Source organism: Coturnix japonica, chromosome 5 (assembly GCF_001577835.2).
Source record: "Coturnix japonica isolate 7356 chromosome 5, Coturnix japonica 2.1, whole genome shotgun sequence".
Classification (NCBI taxonomy): Eukaryota; Metazoa; Chordata; class Aves; order Galliformes; family Phasianidae; genus Coturnix; species Coturnix japonica.
This window is the reverse complement of record NC_029520.1, coordinates 24,754,075-24,778,718: the sequence shown is the minus strand read 5'-3', so window position 1 is coordinate 24,778,718 and position 24,644 is coordinate 24,754,075. Positions and strand designations below refer to the sequence as shown.

The window sequence follows — 24,644 nt, the reverse complement described above, 5'->3', positions numbered from 1 at the left end:
TGCTCTAGTTGCTTTGAAGTCCAAATCTCTTCTAAGACAAGGTTAAGGCAAGAAAATGGCAGGGTCCCTCGCTTACTGGAAGTACACATGGATAACTGGCTTGAGCAACAGCTAAAGCAAAAATTAGCAGTCTGCTTTTTCCCATTACTCCACACAGCCCATCCCTTGGCCCCTCAAACCAGAAAGCCTCTCCTGCCCATCATACCTCCCCAGCAGTATCCTGAACCCAGCTGTCCCTGTAGTCAGTGATGACAGCCCCTCCAGAAAAAAACAAAACAGTCACTCTTAAAGCCAAGCAAAGACTTTAAATGAATCTATTTTGCTGTGGGAGAAAAATGAGCATGCAAATGAATAACAGTGGTTTTCCAGTGAATTTGAGCCCTGCGTCCTAACAGGATCCCCACTCTTCAGTAATCTGTCCTCTGCCTGTTGTCTTCATCCTCCACTGTCCACACAGGTGCAGGTGGGATACTTCATGCCCCTTCCTCTGACCCCAGAAATACCCAGCAACCAGCCAAGCAAGAAGCAACCCATTTCAACTTCAGCACTACAAGATTGGCAGCACTTATTAAACTGTTCCACTGCTTCAACACACCCAGCGTTATGAAGCATAACCTTACCCTCAATTTAAAAACATCAAGCTGCAGCTTCCAGTCACAGGAATCATCCCTCCTTCATCCCTTCAAATGAAGGATCAATATGAAAGCATTGGCTCCTATGTAGGTATATGAAAATTACAATCATGCCACCTCTTCAGGCTCTCAGCAGCAGCAATAAGTAGAGGAAGTTCTCAGAGTCCTGCATGACCAACCACATTTCTCAGCTCTGTCATTGCACCCCTGCCTCTTCCTCAGCATCTCTTGGAAAATAGGCTTTCGCTAGAGTGATAGCTAGAGGGACAGTCAACCAGGCCAAAAGAAGCCCAAGGGTACCACCAGAGAGCTCCCAGACTCAGTGGTGTTTTACGTAGCAAGTACTGGATACTCATGATAAGCATTTGTGTAATTTGTGGAATTCAATAAATAAATTGAGAAGTACCGGAAGGCTCAAAGGAAAACTAGATGTGCATGTAAATACTCAAAACATCCATAGGTTCAACTATAGGATGCAACTCTCCTCCTGCTCCAGAACACATTCCAAACACTTGTTTACCCATTTTCATGAAACTTACTAACGTGCACATACAGCCAAAGCTGGAAAGGCTCTTCTTAACTGAGTGTCTGTGTTCTAACTGGCCCAAATGCTCTATCTTCAACCCAGCAGCCAAGACCCTATGGGCCCACGAGACAGACAGAAGGCTACACACAGGATAAATGGAGGACTGGATATGTGAGGGATGCCGTTAGAGGTCTAGAGAAGGCATGGAGTTGTTGTGTGATGTGGATGCCCCATCCCTGAGGAGATCAAGGCCAGGCACTCTGATCCAGTGCAAAGTGTCCATGCTAACGGCAAGGTGGCCTTTAAGGTTCCCTTCAACCCAAACCACTTTTGATTCTGTGAGCTGGGACAAATGGAGTATCATGAATAATTCCATATACTTCAGTAGGAAAAGCAGTGGGAAAGGGCCAGAGCTGAGCAAAAAGAAGTGGCTGTGACTCACTGGGGTGTATGAGGCAGCAAGGAGACGATCTAGGCAAGCAACAAGCAGGCTGGCAGCCATTTGGCTGACAGAAGTGCACCAAGTGCAGCTGAGCATCTTCTCACCTTCAATCACCTGGAGTGATTCCCCAGAGGGGAAGCAGCTCTGTCATGCTCTGAAGGTGAAGTTCTGCCTTCTGCCTGGTATAAGAGCACATTGCAGCCAATGGATAAAACTGCCTACCTACTTAAAAGCAAACCCCAACACTGCCAGAAGGGACAGGCTTATTTTTAGCTGGGACAGCAGCAGGGTCACTGCTGGTGCTGCATTTCCCCATGGAAGCCAGGGTTTCATGAAGTACAGTGTGTGTGCAGGGTCACTGCAGGGGAAACATCTGTCAGGTCAGGTTTGGGAAGATAGATTATTTAAGTTAGGGAAGAGGAAACATTTACTAGAAGAAGTGAACCTGAAACTACTCTGTAAGGTTAAAATGGAAGCAAAAAAAATGATGTTGAAGAGTCAGAGCAGGTGGTAATTTAAGTGAGGGCAACTTCTCCTGCACCCTTTGCCAGGATGCTCAGGCAGGAGAATTCTCCATCACATCTAACGCCAGATGCATTCCCTGTGCTTTACTTGTACACAACACATTCTGAAAGACCCATTCCTGTCTGGGGACTGCCAAAACAAAAGCAGAAGCATGCCGCTATTCCTCATTGGGATCACTCACAGGTGAAAAACACATGCAAAGAGATGCAGCTTGCATTGTACCTTCAAGACAGCAACACTCGGACCTCCATCTCACTCCGGTACTTGAGTCTACATACCAGGCTCGCAGCTAGCTCTGAGGCAGGCAGCTCACCCAGGGCTCTCAGGCCATACTGTCTAATTAATAGCAGCACATTTCAGGAGTACAGGGCAGCAGACAACCAGCCCACTGCTGCCTTGCATGGAGGAGGAGAGGACAGCCCACCCCCACAGGTGGGTTTTGTGGGTGCAAACCTAATAAAACAAGCAGTGCTGCTCCCATTTCTACTGCCAGGGAATGCAGTCTGGAGGCTTCAGCATGGCGAGATCGTTGCTGATGAAGTGCTGAGCACTAGTGCAAAGCTTTCAAGGGACTTGAAAGAATTGAGAGCAGAGGGGAAGTTATTTTATTCTCTTCTTGAAGAGGTCCATTTGGCATGTTGCATCTGAGAAATAGCTTGGCCTGCATTCCTTCTATTTGATTATTTGATTTTATTTTTCAATCTAGATCAACCCCTGTACATGTTCTTGGGAAGATCTTATATTAAAAATTCCTTTGTCTTTTTTTTTGTCTTTTTTTTTTTTTTTTTTTTTTCTTCCTGTGTCTCTTAATAGCTTATCAAGTACTTTGCAGACCCCATCACTCTTAGGTTCTTCACAACTGATTTGCATTCAGGACTATCCATCTCAACAAGAGTAGACTTCAAGGCTGAACCCATTCCAAGCCCTTACTGCTTCAGGCAATACAGGTGGAAGCAGGGCTTCTTAAGCCAAGCTGAACATTTTCCATGTTCAGTCATCTGCTCCCACTCTTCACTATCTCTTGTCCTTTTGTTAGCCTAACAGTCTGCATGGCTATGCCATGAATAATGACCAGGAAATGACTGGGCAGTAAAGGAAGCTGAACGCAACACCTGCTCATGCACTGCTGTGCCCATTGCCTGTAGGGGATGGAACAGGAGCAGGTGGGAAGTCTGTAAAAATCAATATAAAAATGACAAATGGCTGAGGCATCAGCTGTACAGGCAGGGACAGGTCTCCCCCTTCAGCATCTGCTGGACCTCTTATCAGGCTTGTTCTGCTACATAAAGGCCTCCCATGTTCATCTTTTTCAGCCAACATGCACATCCAGGGGTCACAACATAAACTCAACCTAAATCATGGAAGATGATGGAGGTGAACTTTCAACTCCACATAAAATATTACTTCACTGCTTGGGTAATGTCAGTGGATGTGGGGAGCTATAGCAGGTGGCACCCAGAGCCTACAGGTAGGTTTCATATCCTGCCCAGAACCTGACAACAGATTCCCCGTTACCACTTCTCCCCTCGAAGGGAACGAGGGCACATCCAGACAACAGAATGAGATGTGCACACGTACTAGCCCTCGTGTTGTCCCTGCTCCAGCCCTGGGAAGAAAGCTGGCTTCCATCAAGGCACCAGAATACAAACAAGCTGGCACCATGCATCATCAGCACCAGAGGCCCAAGTTCATTCCTACACGTGTCACCTTCAACACAGCCTCGCCAGTGAGATCTAAGAAGTTCCTTCTCACACGTACATCCTGCACTGCTACCATCTCTTTTGATTAAAACCCTCTTCTGCTTTGCTGCTGGATACTGCTGCTGTTTACTTTGAGACAGCCTCCAAGTACCAGGCTAGGAGCGGGTGATGATGAAAGCAGCGGCAATGCGGTCTCGTATGCTATAGTTTCTAAAGCTCTTTGACACATCCCTGGTTGCAAAACATGCCCAGAAGCACAGGATATTTAGTATTTCTGATTGCTCTTGACCTGGCTGTCTCTGCTGCTGTCCTGAGTTAGGAGGCTTAGGTAAAAAGACAGCAGAGTATGCAAGAGAAGCAAATAGAGCAAGTCCAGCTTTGCAGCCCTGAAATAATCTGCTAGTGAAAGGAAACGCTGAATGGAAACAGAGGCTTCTTCCTAAATCTAAGTGCTCTGGAAAAGCTCCCTGTTTTATTATGATGGAAAATCCTCATTGGAGTGTTTAGTCAAAAAACAAGCCATCATAAAGGAAATGTTAAGAGCCCTAAGCTCCCCTCTCTGCCATGATGTCAACTGTCAGGGACATCAGTGACAGCTCAGCTGTGTGATCAAAGGTTCCAGCAAGCGGATTTAGAGACAGAATTGCCAGAAAATTGAGAGTCAAAGGAGCCCAGGGCCATGATGGCCACCTGTTTATAAATGCTTCTTATGGGTGAACTAATTACTCTGTGATGCTGTACCATAAGACAGCACTACCTGGATCTCCTCATTGCAGCACTGGAAGATGGGGCTGGCACTGGTTGTACCTTCAGCCTAGCCTGACATATCACTGCTGCTTGATGCCTCGTTATTTCTGCAGAGTCCTGAGTTTGGGAGGGCATCATGCTCAGCTTTGTGCATATATGTGATGGTCATCACCCAGAGTTTCCAGCTTCAAGCATTAAGGTAAAGAAAACAGAAGGGAAGCCAGCTACCACCTATGCCTCGCCTCTTCTGCAGCAGCTCCTTCACACTGCTGCAGGCTCATGGTGGTTCCCAGATTCCACCTTGGAGGTACATAGGGACAGTAAGCTCACCTACTTCTGCAAACCCCACATCACTGACCTCAGCAAATGTCAGACCACGAACTCAGCTGCACAGAGTGCTTTAGTTGCATCCCAAGAGCAGCTTGGGATCTTGTGTGTCTCAATACACAGAGCTCCCCAGGACAGAGCTTAGCTTTTATTAGATATCTGTACAGCACACAGAAACATGGGCTCCCAACTGGGATGATGCCTCTAGGAGTTACTGTTATCAAACATGAAATGAACAATAGCGCTAATCTGTGCCACAACACCTAAGCACGGTAGGTGATGGCAGTCAGGGTATCACAACCATCAATTTCCTGGCTACAGAGATTCTTTTTCCATGTCAAGATAGATATATATATTTGTCTGTTTAATATAATTTCTTTGATTCTTTTTTCTTTAATACAGAATTATATATTACCACCTGATTAAAATAAAAAGGTACCTGGCAGACAACCAAACCCATCTTTTTAACTGTTGAAGCACATGAAAGGCATCAGAAACATGACAACAACAAAGAACAAGGAACTATTTGTCAACACTGTTTGGTCATTGGGGAAGCTTAGGGGAGGAGAAGGATGCTGTTTGTTTAAAACAAGCAAACAAAACCCTGACAGACAGGCCATTTATCTGTACAGTGCTTTACTGTAAGATATTGTGGAGAGAATACAATATCTCAACTCGGTCTCTATCAGAAAATGCTGACACACTCGGTTATGGCTCTCCCCATCCCTGGGGATGGATGATACTATGGCAGAAGAGACCCTCTAAGACCAAGGGAAGTGCTGGGTCAGGTGTGATGCGGCATTAGGTCAGCACAGGCTCCAGCAATGCCCTCTGCAGCCCTGTACAGGATGTAGAGCTGCTCTGCACTGAGCTGGTGATGGAAAGGGCTGCCCCCACATGGCTGCCACACCTGGAATCCTCGCTGGAATCCCACAGCTGGCTCCTGTGGTGGTGGTTTGCTGAGGAAGGGGCAACTTCTCTGCTCTCTGTGCTGTGGGATGGCTCCACATCTGCCTCCCTTTTCAGGTTCTGTTATCCACTAGCTGTAGCAAACTCACCAAATCCCCATATAGGCTGGAAAATACCATTAGCTACTTTGTACAAATGAGCCCCAGGTTTGGGATGCAACTGTATCTAGCAGCGAGCTGGAGTCTTGCCACAGAGGCTGGGAGCCCACCTGCACTTCCACTGTGCTCACACAGGACTCCACAGTGGTAATACCACAGTATATCATACCTTCCACATTCTGGAACCACGGATTTATTAGAATAGGAATCACATATGGCTTGGGGAAATAAAACAGGCAGTTGAACTGCACCTATTACCTAGAGCTATCCATGTTAATCCCATACCCATGCGCCCATCCCAGCTGCCATTGCACCCCTCTGTTCACAGCAGGAGGGTGGCTCAGGAAGCCACCATCACACTGAGCGCCAGCAGCACAACCAAGGGTCCCCACATTCCTTCTGCTCTGCCCCAGTCAGCCTTTGGCAGCAGCAGGACGTGCTCCTTTCCAACACCGCTACTCCTGCTCAGGAAACAAGTCTCGTTCCAGCTGACCACAGAAGCCTGACTGCAAGCACCAAAAGCAAATCACTTTCCTAGCTAAACCATCATCAGGGCACACAACTGCCTGCAACAGCAGTGGATGGAGAAGCACTGGGGACTCCCTAGGAATGTCTGTGCCACGTGGGAGTGATGCCTCTTCCCGCTGCACCAAAGCAGAATGCTTTCAAGGCCCAGTGTCCCAGCAGCTTCTGCCATGCTGCCATGGAGAGCAGGTGAGCACTGTGGGCTGGATGGGGCTGCCAAGCTGGGATCTCCATCCGCCAGCTCCATTCTCTCCAGAAATAGAAAACAACTCAAGTAAAATCACCCTCTTGCTCTATAAAGTAATGTGAGACATTAATACACATATATGCACACAGAGAGGAGGATGCATATATGGTGCACACGTTCTTCCAGTGTCTCCCCTTGGATTTAGAGCATATTTCTCAGGTGAAGTCCCCAAAATGAGCCCATGAATCCCCAAAAGAGCCAAGAAAGCCAACCACTTCTCTACATTTCCATCTGAGAGAGAAGGAAAATGACTATATCCTAGCATTTTAATATAATTAAAATAAAAGTCAAAATCGCTCACAATGATTTTGTCTCCCACTTAGGGCAATACTTCAGACACAGGTGAGAACAATAAAGCTTGAAGAGAGGCTGGGCAGGAGAAAGAGCAAGAAATCGCCCACCATCCAGGGCAGTTTGCGTGCATGTGTGTGTGTGTGTGCGCGCCGGGGGCTGCGGGGGCCCCGCAGGCGGCCCCGTGCCCTATTTAGGGCAGCGCCTGGCGCAGCAGCTATATTTGACACCGGGGGTAAACAAGCGGCACCGACGGACAGAGCGCGACAGCTGCCCGGGACAGCAGCCCTGGTGCCCCCGGCGTGCGGCAGGGATGGCCCAGTACCCCACCCCGCAGGAATAATTACAATAATAAAGAAAAAGGGGAAAAATGAAAATAAGAACAAAAAAAAAAATCAAAAGGAAATAAATTTATAGCACTGCATGAGAGGCGCAGCTCCAGGCAGAGCCCCCCCACCCGGCTGCCGGCATCCCTGCGGGCCGTGCCGCGGCACCCCCGGGAAGGATCCCGGCCGCGGCTCCCGCTGTGCCCCGCCGCTCCCCGGCCCCCCCGGCACGAAAGCTGCAGCGGCCGCCGCGGGCACGGCGCTCCCCCCATCAAGAGGGAGCCCGCAGAGGGTCCCCGAGCCCCCAGCCCGGTGCTCGCACAGCCCCCTCGGCGGCGGGGCGCTTGGCCGCCAGCCTCCCCTTCCCCGGGGAGCATCGCTTACTTACCCCTTCTGGTGGCTTTCCTGAGTTTTTGAGAGGTGGGGGGGTAGGCTCCAATGGGATAAATCCTTCCGGTTCCTAACGGAGCTCACTGCATCTCGTGGGTACCACCGCCGTGCCTGTGTGCGGGGCTGCTCCTCCGCATGTCATTCCAAGTTGCCGTGCTCGCTACGGAACCTGGGCTCTCTTGTGCAGCTGTCAGGGTGAGCGGGGAGGTGCATCTGGAAAAGGGGTGGGGGGACGGGAGACGTCGGTAAATCCACCAGCCTCGGTCTTCAGCTCCGGGCACGGAGAGGGAAGGGGGAGGAGGATGGAGATGGACGAGGGTCGAAGAGGGAGGGGAGAAAATGGGCTGTACCCCAGATGGCAATGAACGTGCCGGGCTTCCCCGGCGCGTCCGAGCTCCCCGCACCGCGCAGCAGAGCGGCGCTCAGCCCGATTGCCGCGAGACGCCGAGGTTTGCACAACTGCAGCAAGAAGCCAAATCAAAAAGCCAATCTGCGAGCCTGCGAACTGCACGTCACCCTATCAGCTGGGAGCGAGAGCTGCAACAGAATTACAAGCCGTGCATATTTATTCTCCTGAACCCGGGGAGGGGGGGGGAATTTCGGATTGTTTAAAGGGAGCTACAATGAAACCAGTGCAACCCTTTGTAAAACAAATAGAGGCAGAGCAGCTGTCTTGAATGTAATGCACACACACACACGGACCTCTGTGCTCTCTATGGGTTATGGATGGATGGGAATGTCCACTCACCCTCCAAGCGTACTGACTTGACTTTGTGCACCTCAAGCAGAGGAGGGGATGCACACAGTGGGCGAGCCTCACAGCAGAAGCTATTGATTGCACACCTAAAATTTAAGGGATCTGCCACAGATTAAATATAGGCAATGTAATTACACAGGCAGCCTTAGTCCTGGTAACCACCCAAATCTGCATGCTTTGGTTTGTGCTTGCAGAAAGCACCCGATCATTTTTTTTAACCAAAGTCAAATAGCAACTTGTGAGACAGCAAGTCATCCCAAAGCAAAAATACACATTGCCACCAAAGTTGCTATTTGACTTGGGCAGGAGATGGCCAGGGGCTGGTTTCCATGACCATGGAGCAGGACTGCAGCTCTGTCTCACACAACACAGACAAAGATCTTTGCACATGGGTTTGTCTCCTGCTGCCATCCCCTCTATTTTTGCCTGTTGCTACCACAGGCGCAGGTTTCCAGCCATCTTACCTTCTGCTGTGGCTTTTTACTGATGTAAAAAACCACAAAAGGTGCTGTAAGGCAACAAATGTTTCCTGGCACAGCTGCACCACCAGGGATAGGCAATTCCATCCCTCAGAGAGGAGCCAGCAGGTCACAGTGTCCCTGAACACCAGCTGCTCCCACAGGGCAGCCCTGACCCCACCATGATAGGATGGGAGGATCCAGAAACCTGCAGGAGCCGTTACTTCTGGTCTGGAACCTTCTGCTGTTAATTAGAAACAGAGGAGCAGCTGGAGGAGGACTCAGTCACTGCCAGGTGTGATGAACGAGAAGGAGGCAGCAGCACAGAACAGCCCATGAGGCCCAGCCCTGCATCACCCTAAGCCCCACCTGCTGCTCCTTTTGTCTCCCAATAACCCAAAAAAGATGGGCCATGTGGGAAACATGGGGACACATCAGTCAGAGAACAAGCTGTGCTCTCACAGGGCCAACATGCCCAAGCTGTGGATGCCAGCCTAAGAGCATCAGCCTTCCAGTGTTCTCCAACACTTGGTAAGGGACAAGGGTCCTGCTGGCATGGGGGAAACTCTCTGATGAAGGACTCATCGTCAGGTGGCCCCAAGCAAGTGCAGGAGGCATCAAGGAGTGGAGGGTACAAATAGCACATTAGTGGGTGCACACCCTCATGCAGCACAAGGGATGGCAGCTGATAGGAACTTCAGGCAGACAGAACTCTATTGGATGCAGGCATTTCATTTCACATCAGTTCCTCAGCTCAGTACATAAAATCACATCTACCAACATTTAAGGGAGGGTCTTGGGCAGCTCACTCTTTCCTCCTGTTCCATATGGGCCTGGTCTTGTATTGCTCAATTAAGGTAGAAAATGTTCATAACATCAGGGAGTACATGAAAGTTTTTGTCTCCTTTGTCTTGGAGGAGTGCTTGCAAGGTACTAACTTGGAATGAAAGCATACAAATGCTTCATTTGCTGACACTAATAATGATAAATCTCTCTTGTTTATGTTACCGTTAGCAAATAAAACACAGATATTAAAACTACCAGACTGCTTGCTACTGACCCACTAAGCAAACCTGGAGCTCAGTTTTAACGAATACCAAGATCACAAGATGTTTTGAGTCTTACCTAACATAAACTAAAACTACCAAAGACTACCAAGTTCTCTCATCCTTAACAAACAGATGATTTCTTTCAGAAAAGTTTTTCTCACTCTCTGTGAGTGACAAGCATAATTAATAATTACAAAGCAAAAAAGCACGTATGAAATGTGTAAAGCAAAAGCCATTCCCCTCCAGACTCCTCCAAGATCACCTGAAACCTGAGAGGCAAGATCTCTTGTGAATCAGAAAGGCCTCTCAAGCTCTTGAGATCTGGGTCAGATCAAGAGAAATAGACTTCATTCTCCTTTCCTTGCCTTGCTCACCTAAGAGTAGAGAACATTCCTCTACTATAATCCATAGTTTCAACATCCTATGGCTTCAGTCTTCTGCTGGCAGCCGTGCTGGTAACAGAGATACTGCCAGCAGAGCACACATGAAAGCAGCACAGTTCATAGAATCATAGAATCATCAAGGTTGGAAAAGACGTAAAAGATCATCCAGTCCAACCATTCACCTATTACCAATAGATCCCAATAGTTGATATAGGCAGCCTGTGGAGCAGGCATCAACTTGCTCTACCTGGGCTCAGCAAAACCCAAAAAATCTGCCAGTGTCATATACATTGTGGAAGAAACTCTAGGAGAAGGTTAACTGAATCAGAAAGGATCTATGTCTACTTCTTTACTCTCCAAGTATACATTTAATGTGTACAGGTTAAGAATTCCACACAGTTTCTATCCAAAAGTTAGACTGGTAGGGCCATATCACTAGAATATTAAAGCAGACATCACAAGCTGCAGGCTCCTCTTCTTGGAAAATTCCTAGCTGAGCAAATGCAGAGAAATGGCTCCCACCATCTTCCTGTTCTCCTCTGATCTTTCAGCTCACGGTCTACTGAGCCGAGGACAGACACAAACATAATCTACACCTACTTGTGCTGTTCTGCTGACTGCTCCTGACCCACAGTTTATATCCAAAGGGCCTAGCACAGCTCCCTTTTCTCATCTGAGATTTGATCTTGGTGCATCTGGGTTGTGTCATGTTATTTTTTCATAGCTTCGCTTTTCCTACTTCATCAGCTTTCATCAGGTGCCGGCTTACGTTAATGTCAGAAGCGATGGGATAATGTCACATTATGACATTTATTAGTATGATGCATCTCCGGAGCCTTGAAATGAAGTTCCAGATCTGAGAAAAAAATACTTTCTAGGGGAAGAGAGGAAAGGAATTACTACATTGGAGGCAGCTCCAAGGTTATCTGTGATTACAGAGGAAATTAACAGTTTAACATGAAGCTTTGTGCTTTATTTTCTTTCCACAAAAAAAGCCTACTTTGCAAACATGACTGGAGCTCTGAGAGCCAAGCTGGGCTTCGTGCACACATCCTCACCAGCAAACAACATCCCATCAGACAAGCCATGGGATATCCGTGACAGCCCATGAGCCTTTATGGTACTTCCCATGAGTAGAGGGCAATGTCCACACAAGACTTAGCCACAGATGTATAAGAAAGGATGAAACATTGCTTGTTCTTTGTTTAGCATTTGTGTGCTGAACGGGAAGGAGTGAAATAAGCTTGGTCTCTGATTTCTAGATGTGACTTTAGCACATAGAAATTGATAAGATCTTCCCATCAGTACTTGTATATCAATACTTATGTGCCTGGAAGGTTTAATTTGGGTTCAGTGTCTGTGTTCCTCAGGTCCATCTCAGATGGGTGGGTAGTTCTGTGTGACTGTCTTCACAACAGCAACTGAGCACACAGCACAGAGACAAGCCCAACTGTAGGTTACTGATACTACAAATGTATCTCAGCCTCTGCTTGCCAAAGGTATTCTTTGTACGTGACAAGGACCTAAAGGATAAACCTAATGCAACCTTCAGACACTGTACAACAACAAAGTCAAAAATAATTCTTTTAAAAAAGGAAAACATTACATAAAGAGAGTAGCTAATCACTGTGTGTCCTGAGCATCTTAACTGCTGGTAACTTCTGATGAGGAGAGTTCTGAAGTTCTCCATGTTAGCGTCAGTGAGTGGATATCTGCAGTAGAACATACCTGCTCAGGAGGAACACTCCTGAACCAGACCTAACAAGACAGTACAACCCAGGCAGTAAACAGGCATTCACAGAGCAGGGTTTTTCTCCAGCATTTTAACTGCTAACTAAATCTGGTATCCAGAGATTGAGCAGCTCTGAGACTTTCCTTCTTTGTAGGCATCTTACACAGCAATAGTACAATACCAACCCTGTTATAAACTAGTGTACAAATTTTGGGGGGCTTTCATAGCATGAGATTTTTCCAGGGAGGATCAATAGGACTCTTGCTTACAGCACCAGGGACTGTGCCTAACAAGAGAGCACAAGCAGACCCAGAGGCCTCTTCCAACTGCAGTAACTAGTAATTAGCAACCAGCACCTAGACTGCTAGAAATACACCCCTTTTCTCAGATGGAGAACAAGTACACAAGGCTCAGATTATTGAAGTGGCTTGGACCTGCTCCTCTCCACACTCTCATCAAGGAACAAGAAACCTCACATCAGATGAAGCTGGGCATGACAGATGACAGCAGCTGATACCAGCACAGAAAGAAGCCCGCAAGCACACCAGCACAGAGCTCTAAGAAGAAGAGTTAGCTCCCAAACTTGTAAATTTTTTTTTTTAGCAGCTTCCCAAAATCATTTCAGATTCCAAAAGTCAATGGGAAAAGCGCATACTTCATTGATTTCAAAACCCAAGAAAGACAAAAATCAATGGTACCCCTTCCACTCTGGTTTCCCTGTTAAATATTTGCAGTGAGATTTCTTCTGCTTCCTGCATGCTGGCTAACAATAAAAGAAAAATCCACGTTTCTAAAACTAATCCAGCTCTCTGTGGGGAGAGGACTCACAGACACCCTAGAGCAGCAGCTGGCACTTCAGCTATCTGCTGTGCACAGCCTCTCTTAGACTCATCCCCTTCACAGTTTTGGAGAAGCTACCACCTAGGCAGTGCGCTTAGTAACCGGCTGATTTGTGATGCTATTGCTAATGAAAAATGATCAGGGTTATATTACATGCAGGTAGAGCACAGGTAATAGAATAGATATCAGGTCCAAGGGTGAGCATTGCCTTAACCTTGGGAGTCACTGAGGCTGCATTCAAAGCTTCAAATTGTGGCTTGCTGCTGTTTTGAGTTGCGAGATGCTGAAGCCGAAGGCCCCAGACCTCAGGGGATGATCACACAACACAGACCTCGATAGCACAGTCTAGTGGGGATAACAATAAATGCTGAATAAAGATAGAATAAGATTTTACTTTTCCCTTAAGGTGAATGGAATCATTTTCTTAGCAAAACAGCTGAGACATACTAAAAATGTCTCCTATGCAATAGTGTCTCTCCCTTTAAAAATCTGGGACGAAGTGAGGAGTGCCAGATTGTCTCTTCCCCTTGAGCAGTTAGGAGGAAGCCATGCTTCCCTCCAGGAGACTCTGATCCCAGTTTGCAAAACTCCAGGGAAAAAGGACCTTTAATGTAAATTAACATCAGCCATTCTTGCACACTAATAGTTTAATTAAAGGAGTGAAAGCCTTACATGGGGAGGCATTAGAGAGGTGCATCCCTTCGGGGTACATGTGGCCTTTCCCCAGCGCTTCTGACACATGTCCTGGTTCTGTATGAAGTAGGTGACCCTGAATACAACGTTGAATAACCCCTAAAATGTTGATTTATTCTGTTTCCGTCTCTGCCCAGACATTCGGCCCTGCCTTTCCAAACACATCACCTCGCCATGCTGTGGGCAGAGCTTCAGCCCTGCTCTCAGTCAGCACATCTCTTATGCTGCAGGCCTGGAGCAGCTCTGCTTTTCCACAACAATCTGTGCTCTGAGACATGCAGGAAGAGTCCTGCAGCAAGGCATTTCCCATCTCTCAAGGCAGCTGCAAGAACTAATTGCTTGACACTTGGCCACAATGCCCTCTGGAGGATCAAGGTGTGGCTCAGAACACCAATTACGTGGCTCATTACTGAACTTAGTATTTAGTAGACAAGAGAAACAGCCTGATTACCATTACATTGCTCACAGCACAGCCCTTAGAGGGGTTCATGGCAGGTCCAGGCTGCATTCTCTCTCTAGCTGCTGTCCCTATTGATTCCTCGTTGCTGGTTCTAAAAGCATCCAGCAATGGGCCAAGCCCTTACTTAATTAACACCCTTGTATATCTTTCTTGTTACCGAGAAGAAAAGTAGAAGGTGGTTCCATGGAACACAGGCAAAGCACTACCACCTGGGGACTAGGCAAAAGACCATGGGTCCTGTTTTCTCCTCTGGCTGGCAGAGCATCATCCCCTCTGCATCTCCCTTTAGCTCAAAATGTCTCCAGACTGCTGCACCCGCAAATCTGGTGGGTTCTGAGCCTTTGGCTGGGTCGCTGCTACACCCACCTTGGACCCCAGGAGAGGTAAAGGAAATGACTTTCCCCTCCATGTGCGTTATGGACTTTAATCACTTAGGCATGCAGGGACAACAGCATACAGTATAACCATGAAGTATAACCTCACTTCATCATGCCTTTGGAAAGGCAGAAACCTGGGAACATACTCCATCTATCCTCTACACAGACACGTTTTTGTCCTCATTTGTTCATCAGTGGTTTCATGGTTTACTGCCTTCATGAGATAGAGCTGCTACTGCAGCTCCCTTGTTGGACTTGGGTGTATTGAGACCCTAAGATCATTGTCAGCATGGGCTTAAGGAGCTCATGTTCAAAAAAAGGAGAAGATAGATATTATTAGAAAGAGCAAAGCCTCAATGAGTTCCATCACTTCCCCCAGCTGCTGCTGTGTCTAATCATTTTCATAGTGTATCAGGAAGTATGAAATCACCGTTAATTTTATGGCTGCGATTTTCATCACAGAAGGTGGAGACTTAAAACATTCCTCTCTTCAATGCAGCTGCAGGTTCCTTCTCAGTCCCCCTTGCCCCACACACTGCTGGGGAAACCAGTGAGACAAAACATTGCAAACCAGGTCACCTCTTCTTTGATGAAAACACACAGACAAGCTCCAGTTCTTGCTACAGAAATCCCCCAGGCTGTGGAGATGCTGAGCACAGGAAGTTACCTTCACAGATTTCCCAACAGCAGATAGTGAATAAATAAGCCACGTGCATGTCTTCCAGGACTCTGCTGCCTGGGAAAGGCTCCTGCACTTCTCAGAGTGGTGAGGGCAAGCTCTGAGCCAGGACTCCATCCAGATACTTGTACTAGCAGCTACAGCTGTCTGAGCATTGCACCATCTTTGGCCAAGACAAAGATCTCCACATCCTGTAGGACCCATTCAGAAAACGCACACTGCTGAATAATGGGTGACCTTCTCTGGCTGTCACAGAACTTGAGGTCAGTCCCTCCTCACACCCATTCACACCCACCAGCTCAGGTCTTCTACCTTGCTACATGCTCTTAGAAAGGTGAACATAAAGTCCAAACATTACTACAGCGCACGGGTGGAAGACAGAGCTTCCCATCACTTTAGCAAAGTGCAGCAGATGTTGAGATAAAGCCTGACACTGATCCTATGGAAATTAGCTGGAATTCTGTCATTGTTAGAGCTACAGTCCATGCTCCACTTCAGGAGAATACACAATCAGTACAGGGAAGCAGGGGGCAGGAACTGAAGCATCCTATATCCAACAATTTTCAGTGGGAATTCTCAGAAAGAAATATACTCTGTCCAGAGCATCATAACTGCCAGTCCCCTATGGATGGCAGACTTTTAATGACAACAGCTGAGTTGACATATTCTGCTAAAAGACAAGATCACAACAAACAGGGCATTGACTTGCTTCTGACCTCAAACTAAACGAGCTGGCTGCAGTCCCAACAGCACCAGCTCAGCCTCTCAAAGAGAGTAGAGCAAAGTGCCCGGAGAGCTCCTGGTATGGACCTCCTCCTTCACCTGCCAAGCAAAGAAGGTCACTGGCCACCCTGGCTCTACACTCTGCCTGTTTATTATTCATTTAAAAAGGTGCAAAGTGGATTACTTGGGCAGCAACAATTCTCCAGCTTCCATGGCACTGGATGGAGCTAGTGGCATGGGTACATGCAGATGCACACACTGCTTGGCTTCCACCAGTGTCCTAACTGGGCTGAGCAGGTCAGAGAACTTGGATAGAGACAAACCCTTTAGTTAGAATACAAAGCTAAACCAAAGTATTATGGGCTGAGACGAAAGGAAAAGTAACTCCAAGACCATGAAGCATTAGTTTTCCTTTCCCCCTTGCTTTAATGTGATGGATCACCTGACAATGACAGGCAACTGTTCTGACTGACATGTACATCCAGGATAAGGGAGAAAGGAAATTGGATCTGAGGCTCCGTACTGTATTTTAGCAAGTTCTGGAGTCACCAGAAAGGGCTTCTTGGGCAGACTGCTAATGCCATCACATCCCCTGCAGCAGCAGACATGCAGTTGTGTGTTCAATTTCCTGCCATCACTCGTTGTGTCTACCACGCAGCCAAAGAGCAGGAGTGTGAAGTGTATCTGATCTAGAGATGTACGTGAGTGAGGCACAAGCTCTGGCTACAGTAGAAAATTGAACTGTTGATGAAAACTATTTTCAACACGGAGCCTCCCCCTCTCCTCCCTGCATACCCTAACCTGTTGTTGGCCAGGCCTGAAGCTCACAACTATCATCACTTTCACCATGAAATTGGTGGATTTCTGTAATAGTTGCTTTTACAGCTCAGCCTCTTTCTGCTGAGTGGAAAGATCTCTCAAAGGGCACTGGGGCCTTTCCCCCTTCCCATCCTCCATTCCCCACTTGCTCTGTGCTATTACAGAGGTAACACACTGAGCAACAACCTTGCTTCCCTTTACTCTGTCACCTTCTGCAGCCTGCAGGAAAGGCTGGTTGGTCAGCTGAAGGGAAACAGAGAAACAAGGGGGACTGTAGCAAGACAGTTACTTTTGCTAAGATAGAGTGAAGACTCCTTTGTATTCACATACAGGATGAGGCTCTGCCGTCAGGACATGAGGAACCCATTCCTGTTGAGGTCTTTGCTAGGTCCTCAAGCAAAATCACACAGCACACTTAATCTGCTAGGCAGGAGGGCACTCACCCAGAAGAACCATGAGACCTGTGGGTGGAAAACAGAACTCTATAGGAGCATGGGGCACTATGTACTGGATTCTACCCTGCTGGTATTAGGAAGGAGATGAAGCTTGTGAACCCCACACAGAAAAAGGCATTGCTTCTGGTGTCTCATCCTGAGCTGAGCACACACAGCTCCATGTGCCAGAGATTTTAGAGTCCAGACTCTCATTTACAGCCCCCACCTGTCTTTGCACTACTAGAGTACAGCCTGGATCAGTCAGATGCAATGGGTTTTACTCAAATACAGCCAGCACTAGGCAAAATACCCAGGATAATTCATGAAAACAATGAATTTATTTTACATCTATGGACTGGACAAGCATCTGCCTGTGAATAAGTCTAAATTGCATTCCCACTGTTGGGGATCTGCACTACAACCCCCTGAAACGCCACCCTAGCTGAAAAATTCACCCAGCAATAATATCACTTGTCTCGCTGGCCCATCAGGCAGCAGTGTAATAGACAAGATATTGACGCAGCAACCTGATGTAATCAAGAGCTATAAAAGGCAGAGCAGTAAATCATTTGGATGCAACAGCCTGCGCACTTAGCTGTTCTTTATGTTTTCAAAAGCATCCAATAAACAAAATTGCATTTAACTATTAACAGTCACACAGGAATTTTCCTCACTAAACTTGTGCTCTTGCAGACGCAGATAGTGGAAGGGAGGGAAACAAGGCAGGGAAGTAAGTCAAGAAGTGTTCAGAATTAAGATATATTTTTCTTCCCTACAGGCAGGTTATCTGAAGCTTACCTCACAGTCAAGCACAACTCCTGGAAAAGGCAACTCTCACTGCTCCTGAGGTTAAGGAGTCAAACACGTCCTCCCCAGAACTCAGCATTCTTAGAACTGAGCATCATGCATGCTTCCAAAACCTGAAATGAGAGCTGCAGCACAGACAGCTCTGACAGAAGCCTGTACAACACTAACTAGAAGCGAAGAGTCAGGTCTGCCCCCTTACACCTCAGTTAGGACCAGAACCTTGGCAAGTTGCATGGGCAGAGGTGGTTATGCTGATGTCTATGTTACTTCTGAGTGAGACCTGCTGATCTCAAGAACTGTGCATTCAGGGAAGTTGGAGAAATGCACACAAGTGGGACTTCAGAAGAGGTTCCTGCTGGAGAACCATGAGGCCAGTATCCTCCACATAGTAAAAAAAGCAGGTCGCAGAGTCCCCTACCTGTCAGGGACTCAGTATTTCAGCATACGCATGGAATCACAAAGCCTCCTTAAAGACTGCAGGTATGGAGAAGCACTGTTTTATTCCAGCCCAGGAGATAAGTTTTACTTTTCCTCTGCATCTCAAGGCTCTGGTTTCCAAAGAGCATATCAGTCAAGACATACAGAAGGTAAATACAATCAGTAATTCCTATCTGTTTTTAAAGTGACTAAAGAGACAGCTCAGGAGCTGGAAACAGCTGTAGGTTGGGCAGAAATGGAGGCACTTTCTCAGCTGCTTCTGTACCAGAATTCCTGAGAACCAGCAGATGACTGAGCTATTCCTTGCTTACTTGGCCTCCGTAACGAGGCAAACCTTGAGTCTCAGGCAGAAAAGAGCATCAGCACTTCAGGTTTCCTTCCAAACCCTGGATCACCTCATCAGCCTTCTCCAGCTAATTTGCTGCAGGTGATTGCACAAGATGAAACCTGCCTGCAAAACCAGCCAGGTCTCACAGTGGGTGTTTGGTGGCAAGCGCATCTGACAGCTGTGGAGCTGCTTTAACTTACCCCAGCTGAACATTTTTCCCATTGGCTGACATTTAACTGCCCTGTTTTTTCCAGGATTTATCAAGAACTCAGGCAGTCAAGGTGACTCATCCCCAGCTAAGCCAGAGGAAGCAGGAGCTGTCACACTGTGCAGTGCTCTGGCTGCCCAGGGGGGCTGTCAGTAACACAGAGTGACCAGACCTTATTAACTTGGATATCAGCAGAGTATTGCAGGGCATCAGTCAGGCTGGATGGACCCCTCCTGGGTAACAGAGACATAAATGAGGAGGAGCCCCTCCCTGTGTTCTGCAGTGGGAGATTTATACTAATGCAGCAGCAAAACTCAGGTTTGTACAGAGCAGCACAACTGGCTTGCATGGAGCTACCCCAAGATAAATAGGAAGAAAATCCCTAATTATAATAACTTAACAAGTAACTTGCTCCTTCCCCCATTCTTTTCCCTTTCCTTTATATCTTGTCAGTCTTACTGTCAGCCTGCTCGTGATTTTCTTGACTTTGCAGCGCGTGTAGACTGAGGATAAAGCTTACAATGTGAGCAGAATTAGGGGCAGCAAAGCAGTACTCAGCACAGCCTGGAGCAGGAGGCACGTGGTCAGCAGCATGTCCTGCTTTGCTGGGCTTTGGAAACACATACCCGTGTCTGCATGCAAAGGTTTTTCCACCATGCCCCCCCTTCCTTCCCCTTCTGGTCCCACTGCCAGGTCTGAGCCAGCACACCTCTAACCAGGGGGCAGCAGGAGGCACGGAGAGCAGCACACAGCAGGGCCAGCTGTGGAAGACATCAGACCAGCCCTCCACATCCTCCAGATCAGTAAATACGTGCTCCCGCATGGGGATGGGACAGAGCCAGCCATCAAAGCACGGGGTTACTCCAGGGGCTCTGGGACAGCACTGCCTGTCATTAATATGCTTGGTACAGCACTAAAAAGGGAAGCAAATGGGATGGGAGGCCAGAACAGCAGCCTTGATGTAGGGACATGAAAGGAGACATTTGCTATCAGATCAGAGATTAGGAGGTGCCACGACAGAAGGAAAAAAAAAAAAAAAAAAAAGAAGAGCTACAGCAGAGGGTTCAGCTGCTGAACAGCCATATGATGGGCACTGGAAAGAGCTGCTGCTCCCTCAAAGGCACACACACTGCTCTGCCTCTCCCTGCATTATTACAGTTGTTGTAGAGGAAGGAGATGGGGATGAAGCTGTGCTCACGCTTCAGAGACAGAGCTGCTAAAAGCCATGGAGAAATGAATTGAACGCACAGGATGAATTGAGCAATAACACTGAAGTGACACAAAGTTTGTCACTGGCATCTTGGGAGTGGGAATTACTCAGTGTGGGCAAGCTATCCTCTGCTCGAATAGCGGAAGCTGCATTTATAGAGCAGCTTGCTCTGAGAGGCAGATTAGTCCCAGAAAACTGAATGCAGCTCTCATTTCGTGGGGCAGGAATCTTCTGTTTTGGCGTAGTGCAGCACAAGCACCAGCTCCTAAAGTAATCTGACACAAGTGCCTGGGTTCTACTTAAATAGTAGACATACTGTAGGTGACACCACTAAATTACTGTCCAAATCAGATCAAGCTTCACTAGGTAGATAATAAGGAGGGAGGAGCAAAGCCCCAGAAAGCAGTGTGCACCAGCCATGATGCAGTTCATCTTCCCAAAGAATCAAATAAGATCTTGCCAAAACAACACAAACCACCCACAGCCACTCCATCCTCCACTGAAATGAAACAGGCCAGAGGAGCACCGCAAAGATGTAATTAGCTGCAACAAACACACCTGCTTTAGGACCAGAGGTGAAGAAGGCAAAATCCAAATAGCACTGGGAAATATGATTTTACAGATGAAAGGAAACCCCCACCACTGGGACTTAGCCCAAGATTGCTCCTGGAGGCTCAGAGGGATTTTAGGCCTAAAGGTACACACGTAGGCCAGCAAAGCTAGGCAGGAGCAAAGGACTGGGTGAAGTCAGGTTCCTGACACTGGGTGGTGGGAACAGTGTTCTTGAATACAGCTACCTTTTTGTAACTTCAGATTTTAGAAATAATATTTAATATTTTTTAATTGGTCTGATTTACTTCAAGCAGGACTCTTTGGCCTGAGGTAGGGATTATACTTCATGATCTTACACAGCGTGGCTTGTGCATGCAGACAGCCTGGAGGAGGCACAGCTCTCTTCCAAGATTTCACAATGACACTGACTTCAGACCAAAAGAACCTTGATCAATCCCCCGTGCTTCATTCGCACAGTTCACATACCAGACACCACCTCTTCTTGCTCCACTGGGCGTACTCACACAACCCAGACTCGAGAGGAACAAGATCTGCTTCCTAAATTTCACCACAGCTTATAGCTTCACATTGATGGACCAAAGCAAAACTCTTTGCCCAAAGATGCCTGTGCTCTAGGAATGGAGTAATGAGGTAAAAGGAGTTGAATAACTTGACCAGCAAGTTGTTGTTGGTCCTCGGTGTTGCAGGCAGGACCCATGACTAGAGCTTTTTGCAGTAACCAAAGGTACAGCTCATTTCTGTGAGGCAGGTACCACCCTGAACTCCCAAACCCACTGCCTGGCCACCTTCTGTCCCTGCAAAGTAAGTAGAGAAAGATCTGTCCATGGGAGCAGGTCTGTGGCTGGGTTCTGTTCTCCCAGTACGTCCCATCTACACTGACACCTTACTGAGCCCAGAGGTGCAGGTGTGAGCCTCAAAAGCACCAGTCAGGGGGGAAAAAAGTGCACTGCAAATAGACCTATAAGAGAAAGCAGGCACACGAAAATGTGAACTTGCTTTCTCCGAGCTCTGGCAAATTGGCACTGAAAAAGAAACATGAGTCATTAGAAGTAAAGGATAAACCTGTCTTTTGTATTAAAAAAAATCACACAAACACTGAAAGCTTTTAGCTTTCTCAACCTGCATTCCCCATCCTTATAAATATGGTTAATGGAGACATAACGTTAAAGCCGTAAGAGGCAACAAGTGGAGACCACAGCAGGTGATCCCAATGCATTAGTAACACAGTACTTACTCCTTTACAAGGCAATACACCTTCCACCTGGCATCTCTTGTGCCTTGGCCAAGCATTGCCTTAAGTTACAAGAGGACCTGGGAACATCTTCCCTGTGGAAGTGTTCTCTGGGAGGCACCAACACTGAGGAGCTGGCTGATAGGTGAGGACATTGCTTGCAGACATAATCAGTCCAGACCCATCCCTCTTCAGTATCTCTCCATAATACCTGCATATTTCAGTTCTGCAGATGGGTGTCTCCAGCACAAGGCTGTGGTTTCAGCAGCTATCACTCCTTTGTTTGTAGCCTTCAATACTGGTTTACCACAAGGGAGCAGCAACTTGCATTCCCCAGTGCTTTCCCTCTGGGATGCTGATAGCAATTTGCAGAAACCACTAGAAGGGGAGGTATGCAAAGGCTTCACTCCACACAGCTGAGCTTGCTAAACATCAAACCATTCTTAGTGGGGCAATGATGCTGGGAGACAGCCCCACCAACAGCTGGGCTGAACACAGATGTAGCTGGCTCCTTCCAAACACACCCATGAAGGGAAAAAAAAAACCTTAAAGAATGGCTTGGGTTTGGAGTACGTTCAGGATTTGTGCCTGTGTAATATTTAGCCCCTCCAGTTCTATTTGTAACACTGCAATGTTCCTAGTTTTTAAGATTACTTCTCATACGGGTCTGTACCCCCTATGAACCCCCATCCTGTCCCTGTTATCTTCTGGTCCCAAGGCTGGGTATGTGATCTAGGCAGAACAATGTGAGAGCCGAAACAGTGGTGAGAGTAATGAAGCACGACAGCATGCAGACCCTACAAATAGTTAACTTTCAGCACACAATTCCTAATTACATACTTAAGGGAAGCCTAGAGTAATTTAGCAAGTTAAGCATGTAATTCCACTTTAAATGATAGGCAAGTCCCTAGAGCAAGTGCTTATGTGTGCATGGGGCTACTCCCTGAGTGCCACGAGGCTCCCTGGGCATCTGAGAGGTCACACTCCAGCCACCACATCACTCTGCACACCACCAAACTACAAAGCCTCTCTCTATGCTTGTGGGACAATCCCAAGTCACCCAGAGCAACCATTTTTGCTGTAAGAGGGGTTGATGGGAGACAGATGCAGCCTGATGTGGCTGGGGGCTGCCTGGCCCTAGCTACACACCGCACCAGGCAGCCCAAGAGCCCCCAAGGAGCCCTGCCCCTCTCCATCTGCCTGCACAGCTCCAGCATCCAGCTCACCTCCTCTCACCCTGCTGCACAGCTGTGCTGAAAGGAGTGCACAGCACAAACCTGCCTGCTTCTTAGTTTCAGCATCTATAAAAGGAGGTTAAAAATAGATTCTAAAGGTGGCTTCCTATCTGGAGATCCTTTGATGAGTGTTGTGCAAATAGAAGTTGTTGTCACTAACAGCCAGGTAAGATGAACAAAGAAGTGGGGGAAGACCTGTGCTCAGCTTTTTGATGGGTTTCTTGCGTGGAAAAACAAAGATCTATTAAAGATACCTCCCGCTGCTCAGAGAAAAACAAGGAACAGTGCTGCTTCACTTCTCATCACACATACCTCAGGTCTTTGGGTCTCCAAAGTCCTTCGGATCATCAGCTCCTCCACAGAGAAAGGAAAAAAAAAAAAGAGGCAGAAGAAATCACTGTAGCTTAATTAATTTTACGGGTGGCTGTCATGCAGCAGGAGGTAGTGTAAACATATGACTGAAGGCTTGGCAAGCTGGAGAAACATCACACTTCAGCTCATGTCAATACAACAGAGAATGGATTGACTACGATGCTCAAGGGAAGAATCACTAAGAGGTGAGGGCTGTCAGCTGCTCTCAAACACGTGAAAGACACCCCCAATACTAAAACCTGTTTAAAAGCTTCCAGCACTAATTTCATATCCACCATCTCAGACAGACAACCATCCTTAAGCAACTGTTTCCTCCTACTTTGCTGCCTCCCAGGATGAAAACATCCCAACGTGCTGAAAGAGCTGTGCAAGGCTCTCCTTTGTTTCATACAGCAGATGCCAGCACACCTTGTCAGAGCTTAGTTGGAGGCACAGATTCAGCTGGGGCAGCTGGGCATCTTCCTCCACCACCAATGAGGCTAACAGCTCAGGATGGAAGGCTTCTCCCCCAACTCTCCCACGTTCTCATGACACACTCTGGGACTCAGCACATCACATCTTCTGCATCTGTACAAGTAAGGAAGACCACAGCCATTGTCAGTGATTGCAGCGATCTCCTTTCTACTATCAGCTAAAGGGAACAGCTAATGGCTTGAGCTGCTTGCTAGCACTACCAAGGAATTTATCTGGTGCAGAGGATCATTTATCAGGGCACTGCATAAATGCAGAGAACTAGTTTTTACCCCTTGCTAGCTTAGGAAGGGGTAAAAATGAAAAGTGGGAAGAAATAGCAATTACCCCCTTCTTGTATTTATAGCAGAGTTATGATGTGATTTGTCTATGATAAGCAGGAGGAGACCATGACAGACCTTCTGTATCTCTTTCATACTTCCTTAGGAAGTAGGAAACAAATCTCTTTCAAGAGCAGCAGTAAGTGATTTCTCCAAGGTCATCAGTCAGTTCAACCTAGACAGCACAAATGCTCATTGGCATTTCAGAGGTGAACAGCAAATAAACGTCAGTTTTTGAATAGATTCCCTCCTCTCTTCCTTGTGCTAGATCTGATTTCTCCATATAGAAAAAGGATAAAAGA

At 47.3% G+C, this 24,644-nt stretch overlaps 1 protein-coding gene across 4 annotated transcripts in view; it reads right to left on the bottom strand.

The window, feature by feature from the left end:
• The window catches only part of SLC8A3 (solute carrier family 8 member A3), a 112,496-nt gene extending 93,397 nt beyond the window's left edge, over window positions 1-19,099 (bottom strand). Inside the window, exons 1-2 of one of the 4 annotated variants that reach the window (XM_032444769.1) lie at window positions 17,005-19,099; window positions 7,744-7,958 (exon numbers count right to left, since the gene is read on the bottom strand). The gene's annotated coding sequence lies outside the window, so the exon portion shown is untranslated. Of the gene's footprint in view, window positions 1-7,743; window positions 8,306-17,004 lie in introns of those variants that run through there. The other 3 variants (XR_004307318.1, XM_032444770.1, XM_015864721.2) reach the window with 3 other exon arrangements.
• Between the last annotated feature and the right edge of the window lie 5,545 nt (window positions 19,100-24,644).